At 32.7% G+C, this 16,662-nt stretch overlaps 1 pseudogene; it reads left to right on the top strand.

Moving 5' to 3' along the window:
• The first annotated feature begins 6,134 nt into the window (after nucleotides 1–6,134).
• LOC112918765 (DLA class I histocompatibility antigen, A9/A9 alpha chain-like) overlaps nucleotides 6,135–16,662 on the top strand; it is a 52,954-nt pseudogene continuing 42,426 nt past the window's right edge.

Below are 16,662 nucleotides of genomic sequence, written 5' to 3'. Positions count from 1 at the left end.
AAAATTAAAAAAGTCAATTTGTTGGGAGGGTTGCTTTCCTCTCTGAAGAGCATAGGGAGAAATCTATATCATCTTTTCTAGTTACAAGAGGTCACCTGAGTTCCTTGGCTTTTGGTCCCCTTTCTGCAAACTTATCTCCCTCTTCCACTTTTAAGGATATTTGTGATTACACTAGGCCCACCCAGATACTTCAATATAAATCTCTTTTAATATCAGCAATTTTAATTCCAACTGCAATCTAAATTATCTTCTGTTATGTAAAAAACAAAGTCATACATTCCAGAAATTAAGATATCAGCATCTTTGGAGGTGGTGGGCATTATTTTACTGCCACATTTTATTTTTTATTTTTTTAATTTAAGGAGTCTGTACCCCCAACATGGGCTCAAACCTACAATCTTATTTTTTTTAAGTTTTTTAAAATTTATTTATTCATGAGAGATACAGAGAAAAAGAGAGAGAGAGAGAGAGAGAGAGAGGCAGAGACATAGGCAGAGGGAGAAGCAGACTCCATGTAGGGAGCCCGATGTGGGACTTGATCCCGGGACTCCAGGATCATGCCCTGGGCCAAAGGCAGGCGCTAAGCCGATGAGTCACCCAGGGATCCCCTGCCATATTTTATATATTCTTTTTTTTTTCCCATTTTACCTGGAAATCAAACTAGAAGTTGATGTTTAGATTATTCCATATGTTAACTCTACTATGGTTTCAACTGAGCAGCTATTCTTTTCTAAATTAGAGTACATCTTAACTTGAAATGTTCTGCTTCCTATCCATTCCTCCCCAAAACTGTCTATGTTTCATTTGAGGACATAAAGAACACAATGCTGCCTTTACATAAATAATTAAAAGGGAAGCTTAAAGTATATTCAGAAAAGAGACAGGAAGGTCCAGATGGATTTACTTCAGTCTTCTGTGATGAAGTCAAGTAATCGAAAAGAAACTTTTCTGATATTCTATAGTCTTATTGCAGGAATGTTATGGCTGCTATAAATAAAATATTTATATATTAACGAAGCTTCCAAAGAGAGATAGCATCATCCCTTTTTTAAAAGAATTTTATAGGAAGTTCTTAAAGAGTAAGTTTCTTGTTTGTATCAGTTATGAATATAAACATAATGTCTCCCAGAGCAGGAATAGAGTTGAAGGACTTAGATCACCAGAAATGCGTGTGTCCAAAACATAAGAAGTCCCCATTACCTCTTCTTGTTTAGATAAATTATGCCGATTTAAAGGTGTAGTATGAGATTTAATGATTAGTTTGAGGATGGGAAAGAATATGATAAATGTACTGAATTTTTAAAAATATAACAAAATTATCAAAAACACAGTCATTTATTATTGCTAGATGATGAGTTCACAAAAAAATCTTTCTAGGAATTCAATATCTTTTTTTTTTAAAGATTTTATTCATTTATTCATGAGAGACACAAAGAGAGAGAGAGACAGAGGCAGAGACACAGGCAGAGAAAGAAGCAGGCTCCATGCAGGAAGCCTGATGTGGGACCCGATCCTGGGTCCAGGATCAGGCCCTGGCAGGCACCAAACCACTGAGCCACCTAGGGATCCCCAGGAATTTAATATCTTGTTCATTCTTTTTAATTAGTGATTGCTTATCAAGATCACACAAGAAGCATTGGATTTAAGCACTTCATATTCTCCACTCCATTTTAACCCAGTAACCCTGTAACATCATGACGTTTTTCTGGTACATAGAAGATGAGAGTACTGAGTATAGACATCCTTTTAAATAAGTGTTCCAAGGTGACTTTGATATAGAAAATAGTTAAGAATCATAGGTTTATTCATTCATATATAATATTTAATATAATATGGAAAGTATTGTCAGAGAGTCTTGAGAAGGGTTGAGGTGGGAAGGCTCATGTAAAGTACAAATCTTGGTAAGTCCATATATCATGGTGGTAATTCATTCACTTAACATATATTCCTTAAACAACACATTTATTGGCATATATACATGTTTTTACATGTATCAAAATATGTATGTTCACATATATTTATTTGTTTCGTGTGTGTGTTGTAAGTAGTTCAGTGATTAACAAAACAAGTCTGTCCTCCTAAGTCTTTTCTGAGCAAGCATTAGGAATTTCTTATGTCAGATGATGAAAAGTTCTTTGAAGGATTAAAACTATAGAGATATTTAGGATAGGACAGGACAGGATAGGATAGGATAGGATAGGATAGAATATTTTAATGCTGTGTGAAGGATAAAATATAAAGGAGTAAGTTCTGTAGACAGAAACCAGTTAAAGGATATTTGAATTATCTCAGCAAGAGATGTAGGTACTTCAGATTAGAATGTAGTGGTATCAATGGTAAGAAATGGCCTAATTCTGATTTTGTATGTTAAAGTCATAACTTATATAATTTATTCATGTATAGATGCAGTATTGGAAAGAAAGAGATATACAAAGTTGACCTCAAGATATTCAACCTAAAAAACAAGAAGTATGGAGATATAATTACTAAGATGGAGAACAAGATGTGTGTGTGTGTGTGTGTGTGTGTGTGTGTAGGAAAAGTTCATTTGCCTGAAACCGATGCATAGACACAGAGAACACTCTGGTGGTCCCCAGAGGAGAAAGAGATGGGGGGATGGGCAAAATAGAGGAACTATAATAAAAAGCACAATTCTCCATTTGTGAAATAAATAACACATGGAGATACAGTATACAGCATAGGAAATATAAATAATAAAAATAACAACTTTGTGTGGTGACAGATGGTAGCTAGATTTATCATGGTAATCACTTTTGCAATTTATGTAACTGTTGAATCATTATGTTTTACCCCTGAAATTAATGCAATTGGCCTTTCAAACACAGGTTTGAACTATGGGGGCCCACTTATATGTGTATTATTTTTCAAATGCAGTATGGTACTGTGAATGCATTTTCTCTTGTTTATGAATTTATTTTATTTATTTATATATTTGTGAGAGAGAGCAAGCAAACATGGCTGGAGGGGCAGAGGGAGAGGAAGAGAGGGAATCTCAAGCAGACTCCATACTGAGCACAGAGCCTGACATGGGGCTTGATCTCAGGACACTGAAATCCTGATCTGAGCCAAAACCAAGGGTAGGACACTTAACCAACTGAGCTGTCTAGGCACTGCCTTATGATTTTCTTAATAACTTTTCTTTTCACTAGCTTGCTTTATTATAAGAATACAATATATAATATATATAACATAAAAGTGTGTATTAATAGACTTTGTTATGGGAAAAGCTTTTGGTCAATAGTAGGCTACTAGTTTTGGGTGAGTCAAAAGTTATAAGTGGATTTTAGACTGACAGATAGGCAGTTGGTCCCCAGCCCCTAAATTGTTCAAGAATCAACTGTATAATATTGCATGCCAACTATACTTAAGTTTAAAAAAAGGAAAAATTCAGTTTTGAACATATGGACTGGAATTCTTTTTTATTTCCAGTCAGTTTGGGATATAAAAGTTTTAATTCAGGGGAAAGAATGGGGCAGCAGACAGATATTTTGAAATTACTCGCATGTAGGACAGGTATTGTTTTCTTGCTTGTTTTTATGACCAATGTGAATTGGGTGAGATCAACTAAAGTAATAAAGGAAAATAGTTCAGAGAAATGAGCCCTTGGAAAATTCCCGTATTTTGAAACCAAGGAGAGGAAGAGAAGACACAAAAGAGACAGTAGGATTTGCTGGCAAAAGAGGAGGAAAATGGAGGGAGTAGTGTCCTATGAAGCAAAGGGGGAAAAAGTGTTTCAAGAAGTGTCAAGATCAGTTTTGTCAATTTCTGCCAATAAATCAAGTAAGATGAAGAATGAATGGAAAGAGATAATAAGTGAAGGAAAGCCAGTTTTTAAAGATGAAAACTTTAACATAATAGAACTGATCTCATATGGAGTGGAAAATATCCATGTATAGGAGGAGATAGAAGGCTTTCTAGAGCAAGATTCTTGAGTAGAAAACAGGTCATAGAATCTAGCTGAACATTTGAAGGGACTGGATTTGAACAGAACTACAGAAATGTCATCCAGTGGAGGGAAAGCAGAGATAAAAATCACTTGATTTGAGAGGTTTCGTGAGAGAAATTTTTAATTGCTTTTATTTTTTAGTGTAACAACAAGTATTGCAATTGGTTGAGGACTGGAGAGAAGGAGAGTTGTTAGAGACTGGAGGAGATTGGATGAAGATGTGAAATAGTAATCTAGATAGTAAATAGATGAAGAAAATGTGACAATAAGAAATATAAAAGAAAATTCAAAGCAGAAATAAATTCAGAGTTCAAATTAGGGAATATTTGTTATTCAGTTTTTCGTATCATTTCAAGTTTAACAGGTGTCTTATTAATAGAAGTATTTTGGTTTCTCCATTTACTTGTTCAAGAAGTAAACTAGAGACTACAAACTTAAGTGAATTCAGGATAGTCATCAGAGGCAGAATGACAGAATAACAGCAAAATGGGACTTAAGAAAAATAAAGAAGGGGAATCCCTGGGTGGCGCAGCGGTTTGGCGCCTGCCTTTGGCCCAGGGCGCGATCCTGGAGGCCTGGGATCGAATCCCACATCGGGCTCCCGATGCATGGAGCCTGCTTCTCCCTCTGCCTGTGTCTCTGCCTCTCTCTCTCTCTCTCTGTGTGACTATGATAAATAAAAAAAATAAAAAATAAAAAATAAAGAAGAATAACAAAAAATATGGATTTAAGAATGTGGTAAGGAACAAAAAGAGAAACTATAGATAGAGAAACCTGAGATGATCAAAAGATGAAAAACTAAAGAACAGATAAAAAAAAGAAAAAAGTAAACTACGATCGATGCCTCATGCTATCTTAAAAGTTTAATATGAAGCACTGGAATACTAAACAAGTCAGGCAAGAACAGAGAAAATGAATCAGAGAAAATGAATGAATGGTGTAAATACCAGCATAGCCTGAGAAATAGTAATTTAGAAATATAGCCTATGAAGAAACTAGAAATAATTTCAAAGGAGAAATTTCTAGTATATATGAATATTGTGGGGTATAGTAGATAATACATATGTATATATTTTTTATGCTGTGTTGATGTTTCAATGGTGCTATTGAGGGGAAATTTCAATTGCAACAACTCCCCAAAGCCTATGCCCATATATTGTCTTCCTTCAACTTGATTCCTGCTTTAAAAAAAAATAAGCCATTTATATCCATTCATATTTCTGGTACTAAAACCAAATGGATTTCTTTATTCCAAATGAAGTAAATTTCAGATACTTAATATCAAATTCACTCTTTGAGTCATATACTGCTTCTTCAGAAGTCCTTCCTGTGGGATTGATATTCAGTAAGGACATTTTGAAGGAAATGTGAGTCCCATGTATTCCCCAAGATTCTTCCAGGTACATATACTAGGTGAGATTACTGTAAAAGTGTACACCTAGTCTATAACCCTGTAGCCCCAGCAGAGTTGCTTTTATGAAGTACAAATCAATACTAGTTTCCTGACTTTTTTGAGGCATGATGTACAAAACACTAATGGCTGGAACATTTGTAGTTTTAAATGTTTTCTAATATCACTATCAAGGATATCTCATTACACTGCTGGACATTTGAAGAGTGCCTCTCTGGAGCTATAGTAGGAGGGATATTTCTAGGAGTCGGCCAAAAGGTCAATTACTAAGAAGGCACTCTAAAAATATCATACCCAGGGGGACACAGTTATAAAGCAAATAATGAGAAGAGTTCAAAAGTGGGGCATTTAGATCAACACAAGTGCCAAACCTGGAAGATCTATGGCAGAACTTAGCCTGACTGATAAATGGAGAGGGCAACATGGAACAAAGATGATGGATTGATGGGCTGGTGATAAACAAGTGATGACTGTGGGTGAAAGTCATGATTCTGTCTTCTGTCCCTTGATCTCTAATCCAGTCTGACTTACCTATGCTCATCAGAGAGTTGAGACCTACATACTTTAAGGACTTTTTGGTAAGCATTTTGAAGATGACCTGCTCTTGTTCAGAATGTCACACTAAGTTGATTAAAAAAATACCCTTGGGGGCTCTAATGGGTTAAGCCTATATATATATATATATATATATATATATATATATATATATAAAACACCCTATTATTACATATTTTCTTCTGTTACTACCTTAACAAGATGTATGAGGTTCCAGCTGTTCTCCAGACCATAGATGTTGGGAATATAAAGCAGCAAAAGGTAAGCAGAGTCCAATTGCAGAGTCCAAAAAGTAGAGTAGGTAAATCGCTTGTTCTAAAATATCAGAAACAACTTTATAGCTATTTGCCTTGAAATCTCAAGTAGATCACTTAATGCTGACTCAGAATAAGTAGTTTTGTCCTTTCTTTCTCTTATACAGTAAACTGCAAAATGTATCCTCCTGTTTTACTTTCATACACATGGTCAGTAGTTTCCCACTTAAGAAAGGATTAAAGTGATCATGCTTCAAGCACTCAAGAGTCAGAAATTATCACAATAGTCTATCTTGTTCGTGTATCTTCCACTAAAGTTAATATCTATTATAGTTGGAATGCCCTTTAATTATTTAGTATGGTTAGACAATATAGTTCACAGAATTTCAAAACCTAGAGCAACGGTAGGACTTTGATAATCCTTGGCATCGCATGCAGTAGTAGAATGCTGTCATGAAGTGTTTTACCACGAACTGTTCCAGATGGCAAGTAGAGTAGAATTATCTGATATACACAAAATTTGGAGCAAGCAAGCCTAACTATACCTCCTCTTGGTGGCAGCATTAGGATTCTTTCAGAGTAAGGTAAGGGGAACCATTAAAAGAGTTGGCTAAATGCAATAATATCTGCTGGTCCTACTTGAAATGAACATTTCCAGGCAGAGAAGTGAGGTTTACATCACGGATCGATATGACACATTTAACCAGATATTGCTCATCTAAGCAGCAACATGTCTGATTCAAGGAAATCCCCGTCTGTGGATTATAGGACTGAGATTTATCTCATTGGCATTTTTGCCTCACATACGCATGTGTGCCCTAACATACACAAGTAATCTGGCCTTCACACTATGCCAGCCAGATTCAGGAGCATTAGGCAGCTTTGAGGTGACACCATTTCTTTGTCCTGAGAATTTGACTGACATGGCTTAAAATGTCGTATCTTAGATAAATAGATGCTGTGGAAAGGAAATTTCTGCTTGGAGGCACTCATGAACAATTCCTCAGAGCTATGCTTTGGGGAATCTCCAAGAGATGATTTTCTTGTTCACCAAATGTCTATCCTGCTACTTTTTCTTAGTTCATTGCTTGTGTCCCTTGCACTACCTTATCCTCTGTATATTGTCACTACCTTTAAAACTTTTGAACTTATTCTCTACCCAAAATTATTTTTCTTACCCTGCCAAAAAGTGTTTTTTACCAGAAAATGCTAAAATACTCTAAAGATAGGGAAAGCAATATAAAGTAAATTTCACATCTATTATCTTTGACCCTACAAATAAGTGTTTTACCTATCAGAGACAGAAGAATATTATTTTCACAAATACTTGGAAACCAACTTGAAATGTAGATTCATTGTATGATTCTCCTCCTTTGTGAGCACCCCTATCCTTTCTAGTAAAAAATAATTTCTCGTTTTAATATCTATTACAGTAAGTTTCTCTCTTAATAATCATCCTTTTGTAAAATAATTTTATTCTTTTCTACTGTTTCTTGCAAATAGAATCTTTATATCTTGACATATACTCCAAAATAATTGCTTCAAGACTATGGTTCCCTCTGAATTAATTAACAAATTAATTAATATTATTATTTTTATTTGAATATACTTGACACACAGTGTTACATTAATTTCAAGTGTGAAAGAGTGATTCAACATTCTATACATTATACTATGCTCGCAAACAAGTATGTCTACCTTCTGTCACCATACAATGCTGTTACAATATCATTGACCATATTATTTATGCTGTACCTTTTTATTCCCATGACATTCATTCCATAACTGAAAGCCTATAATTCTCACTACCCTTCACTGAATTTAAATTTGTAAACTGATTTGCAAAAGAAAGACATCTTAAAAATCTCTTCTGCAAAATTCTTCAGGCCTGATATGTTTCAAAATTCAGAGTTTTCACATTCTGGAAAATTAATATGGAATCTATGCTATTTACATAAATGTGAAATGTCTGGAAGTGTATAAAGAAATTTGGTCATTATACTATGTATTTTTGCATGATTATCCATATTCAGTCACATTACTTGCATTCTTACTAGTTCTAATAGTATTTCAATTGATTATTGATTTAGGGAAACATTTCCTTTTTTGAAATTTTGTGTCATATCTCTACTCCAATATTTATTGCCATTATATGAACATTCTTTACTTTAACTTCAATCAAAATATATATAAATATACATGTATTATATATGTATATATTACATATATTAATTATGTATGTAAATGTAGATGTGTGTATACAGCTTCAAACTAATGAAGCTAATCACTGCAAAGAAGGCATTTGCAAAAGGTTTTTGTATATTAAGAATTGTTGATTAAACTGGATTAACATTTTGACTTATTTTGAAATTCTCAAATAGTTAATTCCTTTGACCTCATGGAGTGATGAAGTACATTGTTTTATTTTACTGCACTAAATCATCTTATGTTCTAAAAACATTTTATCATGGTATCCTTTCTTTTATATATTCAATATATTTGATTTATGAATCTTTTTGCACTCGTAAGTAGATATATATGGCCATTCATTTGTCATAATTTTGTTTCTGGTTCATAAGAACTTCATATGATCAAGTATAAAGATATCTTTCTTTTTTATCTTTGGGCATTTTATACCAAAATAGATTTTTCCTATGTGTAAAATAACTCAACAGTGCTATCATGTGATGTGAAAATTCTGGGAGGATAATTCTTTAATTCATTTACTGACATCTTCCCTGATTTTTGTGTATCCAAGTTCTTGTCCTTTCTTGAATATATTTGTGACATGTATATATTCCCAAGATGTATCAGTTGTAAAATTTTTAGTATATATTCATAAAGTCATGTGTAGAACATAACTATAACGTTTAATTTTGTTTCTGTGGTCATTTTAAAATTATATACTTTTAATATACTTTGAATACAAATAATATATTGAAAGAGAAATCATTTTATAAGATATTTATGCCCAAGGAATTATATATTTATATAAATGTGTAAAATATGATTATATATTATCTAGCTGCATAATTCGATATTTGAATACAACCATATTACATATGCCCATATTTAAATAAAACCATGAAGCAAAATAAGTTTGAAATATACTCGGACCTCCCTTAACATATCGGCTTTGTCTGCAAAGCAAAAATTATGTATTCAGTAATGATATAAAAATTTCGTATAGACTACTGATCTGACAGATATATTCAGGCAAAGTAAGAGTTTCCAGAACTTTATTTCATCTATGAATTTATCATCTTAAAAAAATAATTTATCATCTTTTAGTAATATATGAACTATGTATTGAATAACGAATAACCAAGGCTTAATACATTTGCTATAACTGATCTCCCCAAAGATAATTACTTTAATCAAAAGGGCAGCATTAAATAAATAAATAAATAAATAAATAAATAAATAAATGCAGTATTTTGTTAAATTCATTTATCACAACAAATCTATAAAATTAAATGGTACTACTTGGAATAAGCTTAAGAATATTTACAAGTCAGTCTCTAAACAAGAAGCCAACATAATGGCTGCATGATAAGCACTACTAGGAATTACTTCCGAACCATGTCTCTAGTACAAAGAATCTATTTATTCATAACAGAATCATTTTTAAAATTACACCGTACTAAATTTTGCCAGAGTGAGTGAATTACTAACAATCACAGAGTTAATTTTACCTGAATTTCAGTTACTCATTGGAAAATAAAAGTTAGTTTTTAATCTTAGCATCTTTATGTGATTTTATGATATTGTTCATATTTCTAAATAACTACCAACCTGAAGTTTTATGTAGTGCCATCTGGACCTAATATTGTATGATAAATATAACAAAAAAGAAGACAGAGGAGATATTAATTTTGAGAAAAGACTAGTGAAGTTCAAGACTTGGCCTTATACTCTGTCACTATACAGTTTCTTCTGTTTCTTGTCTACGGAATTTTCAGTAGTTGGAAGTCCTGTCTTCTTCAACAGAAGGTTGATATAAGGATAAATTGAATTTTAGAATATGTCCACTGAAACCTACTAGAATGCACTAGACATAGGCATTTAAAAACATTTTACACAACTTTATTGTTATCAGTTGCATACTTATATAAAATTTATAAGAAACATCATTGTGATTTCACCCTGATATAGTGTTAACAATGGTCTAGGTGGAAAGTACTATACTGGGAAACAAGAATCTCATTAAATAAGGTATGATTAGTTGTTGGTCCTTGCTCAAGATAGCTAAAGTATTTCTCAGTTTCTTCATTAGTAAATGATTATATATAATAGAGAATCATTAAGAATCTTTTCTCCTAAATCATAAATGTGGAATATCTTTGAACTATAAACTATTTGCTATCTTCATAAATGAAATTAATTAATTTTCATAGATCTTGCTACTTAAAATGGAAGTTTACGGGAATCCCTAGGTGGCTCAGTGGTTTAGCACCTGCCTTTGGCGCAGAGCATGATCCTGGAGTCCTGGGATCAAGTCTCACATCAGGCTCCCTGCATGGAGCCTGCTTCGCCCTCTACCTATGCCTCTGCCTCCCTCTCTCTGTGTCTTTCATGAATAAATAGATAAAATTCTTTAAAAAATGAAAGTTATGAATGCAAATAAGTAAAGGAAAATGTCCATGATCATAAACCAATGGAGAACTAGTAGATTATTTGCAAAAATGAAATGAGACAGTCGGTTATATTTCCATAAATTATAAAACTAAAGCCTCCCACTCAACTTAACATCAACATAATATTCAAATGGATACAAAACCTTAAGTTACTTAAAATTAGCCACAAAATTATTAGAAAGTGCAAAATAACATTTAAAAGAGGAAGATAGGGATCCCTGGGTGGCGCAGCGGTTTGGCGCCTGCCTTTGGCCCAGGGCGCGATTCTGGAGACCCGGGATCGAGTCCCACATCGGGCTCCCGGTGCATGGAGCCTGCTTCTCCCTCTGCCTGTGTCTCTGCCTCTCTCTCTCTCTCTGTGGCTATCATAAATAAATAAAAATTTAAAAAAAAAGAGGAAGATATTTTTTAGGGTTTATTTTATGCTGGATAAGAGCTGAATGAAAAAAATTCAGAATTGTGGGGAGTGCTGAATATTATATTGGTAGCCTGACATGACTTTCACATGGGCAATAGGTAGGTTTCATAGTGCTTTACCCTATAAAAAATGGCAAATACACAAGTCAGGGCTTCTTCTACTTTTTCTGTAGAGAGCTTATTATTGAACATTAACTATATACTGCTGTGTATACATACTGTTTACAATAACATATACTAACTAATCTGTTGGGTGCTACAAATAAGGAAACTTAAATACAAAAACTGGAAGTGAGTTGATATGTGATTTGAAAACTATTTTCTGAAAATTAAACCCAAAATGAAAACACTAATAGAGTATTGGTATATTACATTACATAAAATAAATGACAGATACAAAAATTTATTTTTCTATGATAAAGAAATAATACAGTTCATAAGATTAGCACTGCAATAAAAATCCAGGTACAGGAAATAAGCAAGCCAAAGGAAAGAAACAAAGATCAAATTGTAGGAAACAAAACATTTACAGAATGTATAAGACCCTATTTTTTTTCTCAAATTGGCAAAAAAATATAAAATCCAAATACCCTATATGGCCATAAGTGTATACAGAAAACACACATAGACACATACTTGGTGAAGAATAGTATATATAGTAAGCAAACAAGTAAAATAAGAAGGGAGCTAATATATATTCATCTGCTTTTATCCACATGAGACTTTTGGAAAGATATAGAAGAAGCTGGTAGTAATGATAACTTCCTTGCAGGGGATATTATGGGAATCAGTGAAGATAGGAAGCAGCAGTGAGAGACAGACTATTTTCTACAATTTTATAATTTTACTCTTAAACATTGTGAATGCATTTCCTAGTCAAATATTAATTAAATAAATTTTATAATGTTATAAGTATATTTTATAGGATGTATGATATATATTGTATTATTGCAGATATACAAATATCGATTGAAGATTTTAAAAATATCTTTAATATTTATATTTGCTTGCTTTTAGTTTCATATTTACTTTGCTCTATTTTCCAAGTATTCTAAAGGATCAACTTTGATAGTTAGGGCATAATATATATTGTGGATGTAAGGTAGTTATAGACTTAAGGGTTTTAAACTCCTTCAACAGAGGAGTTAGAAGAATATGGCATTTTCAGTATTTTATGAAACCTAACAAGTGAAAAGCTACATAATATGTGGAAAATTTTTTCTCAATAAAGAAAATTGAATTCACAAGATTCCTTGGTTTGAAAATATTGGGCACAGCTTTGATATTGAAATTAACCGTGGTTCCACAGGTGGTTTTTGCATATGCAAAGAATTATCCAGGGGTTCTTATTATCATGTGAATTCCTGTACTCTGACCTCTACAGATGCTCCTTCAATTGCGTTGGACTTAAGATTGGGCATGGTCAGGTACCAGGTGACATTTTAACATTGAGTTGAAATCTCACATGTTCAGAGTGTACGTAAGCACTGTCTGGATCTAAGCACTGTCAGTAGTTAGCCTGAAGGTATTTGTGTTCATCTTCATATAGTAAGTGGTTCACATTTCTCAGTTTACAAATTGTGATATTTTCCTTTTTTAAGTGGGTAGCAGGTGCTCTGTGACTAGTGAAAACATTTAGTTAAATGAAAAAAAAAATGTTTAACAATGTCCTCAAAAGTGAAGTATTTTCTACAGCCTGCAAGATTTTGAATTTCAGAATGAAACAAATGATATGTGTACACAATAAATACTTATGAAAAATAACTATGACCTTTTTGTGATTGCTCCTTAAGTATATAGATCTTAGAAGAAAATAATAGATTCCAGTGTAAAATATCCACATTAAAACCCTGAGCAATTAATACATGTGCACAAGTGGAGTTTAAATTAAATCTTTCATGAAACAATTGAAAAGCAATCACTGCAGAACTTCCTTCAGACTATGTTCTAAAAAAAAAAAAAACCCACCAAAAAAACAAAAAAACAACAACAAAAAACAAACAACAAAAAAAACACAGCCTACATAAGTGTTCTACTCTGGATAAAAACATTGTGATGCCTGGAGGGATATTTTTCTTTCATAACTTTATTTCATAAGACAGTAAACAGAAAAGGGTAAAAAAGTAAGGGTCTCTGGTAAAGCCAGAGAAAGAAGCTAAAAAATCTGTGACACTTTGGAAAATACTCTGGAGTAAAGCTTTGTGGCTGGGGAACCAATTATAAATTAGAACAAAGGAATCATTCCACCCAGTAGCTACTAACAAAACTATCACCCAGAAACAGAGATCCAGGAAATAGATTATCCATAGGAAATAGCACAAAGTTTCATAACTGTATAGAATATTTCTGAGAGACAGAGAAAAGAAAATGAAAACAAAAAGCAGAGAGATTGACCATTGAATTTAATCCAGCAAACAATAAATTAAAATTGCTGTTAATATGATGTAATATAGCAAAGGAAACTATTAGGAACATAGGAAGACAATATTAATAGCACCAATTTTTTAGAGGATAAAAAAGGAACACCATTTTTTGGTGGTTTTGTTGCAGATGCTCTTTATGAGAACAAGAGTATCGCAATGGTCAAGTCAACAGATCTGTTTTTTTCTGTAACTCCCACCCTACCTCCCTGAAAACACCACTATACTACTTTGAAATAAGTACCAGACATTGTGTCATCTCACCTGTGTGCATGTGTGTCTGTGTATAAAAAATATATTACTATTTATGTGTATATGCTTAAAACTCAGATTATTTTATTTCATTTTGCTTTAATTTTTTAGACTTTGCTTTTAAAATTGTGTAGTTTTGTTTTATATTATGTAAAAATATTTTTATGTTTCCAATTAAATCTGCAAAATAATCTATATTCAGAGAATATAACCTTTTCTGTCTCCCCAGGAATATTCTGCTAAAATGCAGTTCCTATTTCCTGGACTGGATCATGACAGGCATGTGATATTTTTATTTCTGCGATGTCTGAGGCAGACCTAAATTCTATATTTCAAATTCTATATTTCAAATATATTTTTCTCTAAATACTAAATTTATAATAAATCGCAGAAAATTTCTTTCAAGTGCTTATTATATGCCATTAAATCTGCAACATTATTACCAATCTCAATCTTTATAATAGCTTAGTGATATAGTAATTATGTTTTTCATGAACAAGAAATCCAAGATTAAGGATGATGGTTTTCTAAGATACTAGCAGATAGATATCAGAGTTGGAATTTGAAGTTAGTGCTATCTGAAAAGGAAGCCAAGGAAGAGTTGCCTACTCTGTGCCTGGTTGCACTGAGGAACAGGTGCAGCACACAGGAAAGGTATCTTGATAAGCAAAATCGTTAATTAGGGAAGAGAGAACATAAGAGAATTTCTGTTACCAAATTATTACAAGAGACTTAAGTCATATTCAAGGTAAAGTCAATGAGACGAGTTGTTTATTTGTATGTAGCAGCAGCCAAAAAAGTGGAGAATTTTAAAAAAGAAAACAAATCACGAGACAATGTGTAAGAAATGGTACAACAGAGAAGCAAATGTATAAGATCTCAAAAAAAAGTGTCCGTGCTATTTTTTCATTGCCACATTTAGAGGGAAGTCTGTTTTAAGATGGGACATTTGGCACAGGTTGAAATAGTCTCATTTTACTTCAAAAGCATTAGTAACAGAAAAAATTAGTAATATTTATCATATTTTGTCTTCTCTTGATATTTCTGTCATTTAGGTGTTTTGCCACCATAATCCCGTTTATCTATTAGTTTTCAGTGAATCACTCAAAATTCTTTGTCTTCTTTTATTCACCTGCAATTCCATTTCTTAAGTATGCTGTCTACACACATAATTGTGTTTTTAACAGTAATTATTCTCCTTTCTGCTGCTTAATGATATTTTATTTTTATTCCATCTTTGAGGAATTACCAGATCCTCCTTGGTCTGTCTTACATTTTTTCTTTGAATTTCCACTTAGTAGAGTTATTAGCTTCTTTGTTTTCATAGTGTCAATAACTATGTGTGTGCAAAATGGTTCTTTCCTATCTTAAAAACATATTGAGTATGGAGGCATTGGTCCCATACTGATTAATTTCTAATAATGATTGTTTTTTTAGGTTCACTACATGTGCCAATTATTAATACAAAGTATAGGATGGGGAGTGTTTAGTGAGTGATTGAGGGTAGTAAAAGCTTAAAATTTGATATAGTATCCTAGGTGACTTCTTCTCACTCTGTGCTCTCAGCAGTCTGGATTTCTCAGTCCTGCGTGGTCAGAAGGTTTTGATAATTTTGTATAGAATCATGTGGACTATAAATTGTTCATGTTATAGTAGTGTTCATATGCTGGATCAGTAACCACTTACATAATTATTTTCCTACAGCTCAACCAGCTCCCCACAAATTGTTCTTTTAGAAAATGATGATGCATCTGTAGAGTCTCATTCACCCCATCTTCTCAAACTCTCCACCATTGTTAAGAAATGCAGGTGTAATGTGTTGATTTCTTGTTTTCTTTTTCCTTTTCTTTTTCTTTTATTAACTAATGTGGTTACACATGCGTTAATGCTTTTTTATGAGATAACTATATTTCCTCTTTCCTGAAATGATCATTAGTTTTCTTTACCCCTTATATTATCAATATCTATATGATTGTAAATTGCTTTGCATATCTGGTACATCAATCTGTTTGTCATAAACATTTTGGATCATCTCCAATTTATAATTTGCTTTTTAATTTTTGTGGTTTTATTTTTATTATATATAAGTATGAGAAGTTTTCATGATCAAACCTGGCAATGTATTAGTTTTCTGTTCTCATTATGCTTAGGAAAGAGATTTTTCACCCTTAAATGCAAAAATTATTTACTACGTTTAATTTTACTTCTTTAAAAATTGGTTCTATACATATAGGTTTGATCTGGATGTTATTTAAGATCTGTGGCAAAATGTGTCTACCATCCATACATCCCCCAAATTTATTTCAAATATCACTGCATTGGAGAGTTCTTTTGCAAAAATCATCGCCTGGAATTGAGTTTGTTTCCAAGTAGTTATGAAGTTTTCTTTCTGTTTTTCATTTTCTTTTTATTTTTGGTATGCTCACCAAAAAGAGAGAGACATCCAGTTTTTACTGTATTATATGTATCCAGATATCTAATAAATCTTTCAATTATAGATTATGCCTACATAAAATGAAATTGGGAAAATTTCCTCTTGAATTTTCCTTTGAGAGGTTTTAGTCTTTGGTTTATCTTATTAGGACAGAAAGTTCTATTTCCTTTCTTTCAGACCACATCTCCACATAAGGCAGTTTATATTCAAGATGACTAAGTGCTAGGACAGAACATTCACCATTCCCAGAATGTTTGGTTTATTTTGTTTTATTTTCTATTACTGTGAAACGAGCTCTTATAAAACTCTGTGGTT

The sequence above is a fragment of the Vulpes vulpes genome, chromosome 13 (genome assembly GCF_048418805.1).
Source record: "Vulpes vulpes isolate BD-2025 chromosome 13, VulVul3, whole genome shotgun sequence".
Taxonomy (NCBI): Eukaryota; Metazoa; Chordata; class Mammalia; order Carnivora; family Canidae; genus Vulpes; species Vulpes vulpes.
This window is presented reverse-complemented; position numbering and strand designations above follow the sequence as displayed.